Below are 7156 nucleotides of genomic sequence, written 5' to 3'. Positions count from 1 at the left end.
TCTTTCTTTCTTTCTTTCTTTCTTTCTTTCTTTCTTTCTTTCTTTCTTTCTTTCTTTCTTTCTTTCTTTCTTTCTTTCTTTCTTTCTTTCTTTCCTTCCTTCTTTCTTTCTTTCTCTATCCACAATGTGCCTAATACTTATTTTTCCCCATGTAGACCTATGATTTCATATGCATCATAAACTCTAAGAGTGAGAAATTCCCTCTACTAATGCATCTCAACAACTATTCTGATCTTAATCTTAGAGAACTCCTGGGGTAGTAAGAAGTGACTTCTTTAGGGCCACACAACCAATATGAGTCAGAAGTTAGACTTGAATTCATGTCTTCCTGAGTATAAGGCCAGTTATCTATTCACAGCAGTCTTTTTACTGTACATGGTAACCTTTTTGCCCCATCACTTACCCTCCTCTGGCTGCCTCGACTCATATTTTTTTTTCCAGATTCTCCCCCTTCCATTAAAAAAAAAATTATTGACCTTCCCAGTAATTATAAGAAGACCTCCAGAGTCCCACATCCTATTGTGGGAAATAATGATCTGGTATGTCTGTTTCCCCTGAAAGGTGCACACCTTAGCATTCTCTCTCTTCAAAGACTAGTTGCTCGTTTTCCATTATCTTTCTAGTGAACGTGATGTTCAGTTACTAGAGATTAAATTTTCTTTAAGCCAGCCTGTTGGATTACTTTTTGAAATTGACCCCGGCTGTGCTGACTGTGCATTCAGGTGACCTCTCCCAGGGAGTGGCTTTCTAAAAGCCTAATAATCATCACGTTGCTCATAAACACTGAAGGTATTTAAAAAGCTTTGTAGAAATGAGTCAGTTATTCTGGGCAGCTCCCCTTTAAGGTAGATCAGTATGTTTTATTGTGGTCCTAGTGTGATGAAGAGACTTCTTTTAGCTCTGGCATTATTCTCTAATTAGAATGGAGTTCCTAATTCACAAGTTATCATCTTCTACCTCTTTGGCTTAAATGGGTAATTATTGGGTCTATTGAAACCAGTTCTTTCTTCTGGTAGACTAATAACAATTCTTTCTCCCTAATGAGGAAAATGGAAAAAAAAAAAAAAGCCCACCAACCAACTTCCCCTCCATATTATCTCTTTCTGGCACTTCTGGTGAAAGGGAAAAACGAATTTCTAGTTACCAACAGCAGCTTTTTCCTGTGCTCCTTTATGAATGTCTCAAGGGATTCCAAAATGTCTACCAAACCCCTGCCCAAATGCCCTGAATACTCATTCCCACAAAGGAATGAATCAATAAGCATTTATTAGATACTTACTATATGCCAGGCCTTGTGCCAAGTGCTGGCATTACAAAGAAATGCTCTCAAGGTGGTCACATTCAAATAGTGTGCTTTCTCAGTAAACATATCCATCATTTTCAGGCCTTGGATCCTCATCTGAACCCTTCTCCCAGATGTTTGGCATAGGGAAGACCTAGGCTCAAATCCCACCTCAGAACTTACTAGGTTTATGATTTTAAGTAAATAATATTACTCTTCTGAATTTTATTTTCCTCATCTGTAAGGATCACTTCCAATTCTAAATCTATGATTCTTAAGTGTTGGGTTTTTTTACCTTGATTTCAAAAACATTTATGGAATTCTTTTTCTGGGAGGTGGGGTGGGGGAACAGGGAGTAGATAGGTTGCTGGAAAAGTAGGAGCCAGAGCCTTTGCAAGGACTTTGTGGGAGCACAAGAAACTCTGAGCAAAATTCCTTTATGTGGCGGAGGGTGTTTTTTGCTCTGCTCCTTCAATCTCACATATTTTCTGAGATATTCAACATAGATTTAGTTGACAGACTGCCCCATTCACAAGGAAAATGGATTCAGATAGATGACAACCATGATGAATAACTCATATTTCAGGAATATTGATTGACTTCATGGAATTGTGAGAGCAACTCAATCCCCTTCCTCTCCCCTTCCCTGGCCAAGAAATTGTCTCTTGTGACTTTTAATGCCGTTGTATCTAGGGATGTCTCTAGGGCTGGTGCAGGCAAGGGTGTGCTGCAAGGATTTGCACTGAACCCTGTGTCTGAGGAGCAGAAAGGTAGATTGTTAGAAGAAATAAATGTGCCTGATTTTACTAGGTAAGAATACTTTGGGTTCAGCTGAACAAAGGGGACTTAGATGAACACCAAGTGCTTGAAAATCATGGGTATTCTATTTGAGAAAGTATAACTTTCTTTGGGGGGGGGTCAGTTTTTATTGTAGTTCAGGAAGGTAGCATATATTTCAGAGTCTCTTGCTATTCATCCAAAGGCAGTTATATATGAATATTTTTTGGGAAACAGTCATTATGGGCTTAGTGAGAAAACACATCAGGTTTTGCTTGACTCTCTGTGTATTTACCCCAAGATTTAAGTATGTGAATGTTTGGGGAAGGTGTGGATTTAGGAAAGAAGGGGGAAGAAAGGAATGTGTTATCAAGAAATGGGTTCTACGCACATTCATTTTTCTTTTTTCCAATTTTTTCTTTTCTCCAATTATATGTAAAGACAATTTTTAGCATTTGCTTTTAAAAAATTTTGAGTCTCAGATTTTTCTTCCCCTCTCCCTAGCTTCCTTTCTTTGTAAAATAGCAAGTAGTTTTATAGAGGTTTTATATGTTCAATCATGTAAAACATATTGCCATATTAATCATAGTTGTGAAAGAAGAATCAGACCAAAAGGAAAAAAAAAGCATGAAAAAAAATAAAGTGAAAATACTATGTTTAGATCTGCATTCAGAGTCCACCAGTTTTATTCTCCGGATGTAGGTGGAATTTGCCATCATGAGTCCTTTGTAATTGTCTTTGATTGTTGTATTACTGAGAAGAGCCAAACCATTCCTAGTTGATCATCACACAATGTTGTGTAGAAGGTTCTCCTGGTTCTGCTTGTTTCACTTTTTATCAATTCATATACGTTTTTCCAGGTTTTTCTGAAATCTGCCTGCTCATCATTTCTTATTGCACAATAGTATTCTATTACATTCCTATTCCACAGCTTGTTCAACCATTCCCCAATTGATGGGCTTTCCCTCAATTTCCAATTTTTTTGCCACCACAAAAAGAGCTGCTATAAATATTTATGTATATGAAGGTCCTTTCCTTTTTTTTATAATCTCTTTGGGATACAATCCTAGTAGTGGACCAATGGGTATGCACAGTTTGGTTGCCCTTTGGGCATAGTTCCAAATTGTTCTCTAGAATGGTTGCATCAGTTCACAACTCTACCAACAATGCACTAGTGTCCCAATTTTCCCACATCCTCTCCAAAATTAGTCATATTCCTTTTCTGTTATATTAGCCAATCTGATAAGTGTGAGGTGCTGCCTTAGAGTTGTTTTAATTTACATTTCTCCAATCAAAATTATTTAGAGCATTTCTTCATATGACTATAAATAGCTTTGATTTCATCTGAAAACTGCCTGTTCATATCCTTTGACTAGTTATCAATTGAGGAATGATTTGTATTCTTATAAATTTGATTCAGTTTTCTTTATATTTGAAAAAAGAGGTCTTTATCAGAGATATTCGCTATAAAGATTATTTCCCAGTTTACTGCTTTCCTTCTAAAATTGGTTGCATTAGTTTTGTTTGTACAAAACCTTTTAAATTTAATATAAACTTAAATTTAATATGTTTTACATCTCATTATGTTCTCTCTCTCTTGTTTGGTCCTAAATTCTTCCCCTCTCCATAGATCTGACAGGTAGACTATTCTTTGCTCTTCTAATTTGCTTATGGTATTGCCATTTATGTCTAAATCATGTACCCATTTTTACCTTATCTTGTGGTGTAACATATGTTGATCTATACCTAGTCTCTGTTCTTGTTTTCTGGCTTTCCAGCAGTTTTTGTCAAATAGTGAGTTCTTATCCCAGAGGCTGGGATCTTTTGGGTTTATCAAAAACTAGGTTACTATGGGCATTTACTACTGTGTCTTGTGTACCTAATTTATTCTGCTGATCCACCTTTCTATTTCTTAGCCACTACCAAATTGTTTTGATGATTAACACTTTATAATATAGCTTGAGATCTGGTACTGCTAGGCACCATCCTTTGCCCTTTTTTTTTCATTAATTCTCTTTGTATTCTTGACCTTTTGTTCTTCCATATGAATTTTGTTATTTTTTCTAGCTCTATAAAATGTTTTTTTTTTTTTTATGGTACTGGTATGGTACTGGATAAGTAAATTTGTTTAGTCAGAATTGTCATTTTTATTCTATGGCTTGACCTACCCATGAGCAACTGATATTTTTTGTTATTTAGATCTGACTTTGAAAAGTGTTTTGTAATTGTGTTCATATAATTCCTGGGTTTGTCTTTGCAGGTAGACTCTCAAGTATTTTATATTGTCTACAGTTATTTTAAATGAAATTTCCCTTTCTTCTTGATGAGCTTTGTTATTAATACATAGAAATGCTGATGATATATGTGGGTTGATTTTATATCAATGCAACTTTACTAAAGTTGTTAATCATTTTAAGTAGTTTTTTGTTGATTCTCTAGGATTCTCTAAGTATACCATCAAATCATCTGCAAAGAGTGATAGTTTTGTTTCCTCATTGCCTATTCTAATTCCTTTGATTTCTTTTTCTTCTCTTATTGCTAGAACTAACATTTCTAGTATAATACTGAATAATAGTAGTGATAATGGGCATCCTTTATTTACCCCTGATTTTACTGGGAAGGCTTCTGGCTTATCCTTGATATGTATAATGCTTGCTGATGTTTTAGGAATGTTCATTTTTCTTAAGTTTAAAATCACTGTAAACTGAACATTTGTGTTAGGATGTTTTGGATTAGGGTGGTAGAAGTAGAAAATGAATGGGTGAAATGCAAAAGAGTTGAAGATGTGGACTAAGTAAATGACTGGTATTAAAATTATTAGATAAATCAATCATTGTTGACTAACATCTACTACATCAAGGAAGTTTTTTTTTTTAAGAGACAGAATTAACCATGGTCATAGAATGCCAGAACTTAAGGAATGATGGGGATCTCAGGGGCTATATAGTCTAACTGATTGCAGAAAAAAAATCCCCACTACAATACACTCCACAAGTAGTCTCTAAGCCTTACTTTAAACCTGGCTTCCAGTGTGGCAGATCCCATAACAAACTAAGTCCATTCCACTTATGGAAAGTTCTAATTGTTAGAAAAATTTTCCTGACATCAAGCCTACATTTGCTTCTTACCAGTTTCACCCATTGCTCCTAATCCTACCCTGTAGGACTAAATAGGGAAAATCTAATTTCTCTTCCCATTCTACTTTTTGATAGCTCTAATTACTAGAAAGTTTCTTCTCACATCAAACATAAATCTGTCTGTCTGCCTCTTCCACTCTCAGCAACTGGTAATATAGTGGAGAGAGGGAGCTAAGAGTTGGGAAGATCTAAGTTGAAATCTGACCTCAGACACTTACTAGTTGTATGACCTTGGGGCAAATCACAAGATGCTGCCTCAGTCTTCTCATATATAAAATGGGCATAATAATATCACCTACCTCCCAGGATTGTTGTGAGGATACAATAATATATTTTTAAAGTGTTTTGCAAACCTAAAAGCACTATATAAATGCTATCACCACTATCATCATCATCATCATCAAAGTTAGTTAACACTCTCACAGTGGAATATAAGCAATAGGATCATAGACTTATAACTGAAAGAGACTTTATGGGCCTTCTAGTCCAATCTCCTCATTTTTAAGAGGTGGAATCTGAAGCCTGGAAAGGTCTCAAAAGTAGTGAATGACAGAGCCAAGATTCTAACCCAGGCTCTCTGGCTCCAGGTCCAGCCCTATTTTCATGCACCATAATGCCTCTCTGTATACTAAAATATTTCTTTCTTTTTTTTTTCTCTTTCCAATTTTTCCTCCACTTCTCTTATTTGATTTTCAAAATCCTTCTTAAGGTCCTCTATGGCCTGTAACCAGCTCATATTTTTCTTGGAAGCTTTTGGTGAAGGAGTTCTGACTTCACTGTCTTCCTCCTGTTCCATGCTTTGATCCTTTTTGTCCCCAAAATAGGAGTGTAAAGTTGGGTTGCTCTGTTTACTTTGCTTCCCTCATTTGCTCATGTTGCCACTCAATTACTTGACTTTTGGGCATTTTGCCACAGTAGGACTCTGCTGCCAGACACAGGAGTTTCGTCCCAATCACTGGGGTTTTCTCAGCTGCCAAAGGTATTAGTTGGGTGCCCTCTCTGAAGCCTCCACACACTCTGGCAAGCTGGTTGCACACCCCAGGACCTCCACCCTAGACAGCAATCCAGATCCAAGCAGGTTAAAGCAGGTCAAACCCTCAGACTGTTTGCTTGGTCCCCCTACAAACTGCAGACCAGGAGCTGAAGCTGCCACGTGTCAGCTGCTGCATGGCCAGGGCTCCTCAGAGGCTTTTCACCCCAGGTGCAGAGGCCGACCACACTCCCAACTACAGGATTCCAAAGTCCACACTGCACTGACCTCTCACTGTGTCCTTAGCATCTATGTATTGATAATTCATAGCTGCTGGTGATCTGAAGTCCCTCCAGCCGGCAGCTGGTCAGCTGGGGTTGGCTCCCAGAGCGCTGTGCTGGCTACTTGCTACTGGCCTGCTGGGCTGTCCTCAATGGGAAGTTAGCTTCTCTGTGTCATTTTGTGGGTTCTGCAGCTCCAAAGTTTCTTCAGAGTCACCTTTTACATGAATTGGAGGATGTGAGAGCCCTACTAAAATATTTCTAATTGTATACATGATAAATATCTGAGGCCCTCTAACATCTTGTGCCTCACAGTGGAAGAGAGATGAGCTAGGATTCAAGACTTCTATTCTGGGGCAGCTAGGTGGCACAGTGAATAGAGTACTGGCCCTGAAGTCAGGAGGACCTGAGTTCAAATCTGGCCTCAGACACTTAACACAAAAACTAGCCATGTGACCTTGGGTAAGTCACTTAACTCCAAGTGCCCTCAAAAAAGAAAGCAAAAAAAAAAATAAGAAGAGTTATTCTTACAGTGAAAACTTGGGCAGATTCTCTGAATTTGGAAAGACTTAGAAGGTGTGCTGGAAAACAATCCTTAAATCTTCTTGTGTATTTTTATAATCTTACCTTTATGAGAACAAATCACTCCCAATTAAAATGTCTACCTTCTAAAAGCAAGAAGGGGGCAAGGAAGGAAAGAAAGGAGGAA

The sequence above is a fragment of the Petaurus breviceps genome, unplaced genomic scaffold (genome assembly GCF_028583685.1).
Source record: "Petaurus breviceps papuanus isolate PSGF00001 unplaced genomic scaffold, PetGlider_PUasm1.0 38, whole genome shotgun sequence".
NCBI lineage: Eukaryota > Metazoa > Chordata > Mammalia > Diprotodontia > Petauridae > Petaurus > Petaurus breviceps.
The sequence above is the reverse complement of the archived record's forward strand: the minus strand, read 5'-3'. Positions refer to the sequence as shown.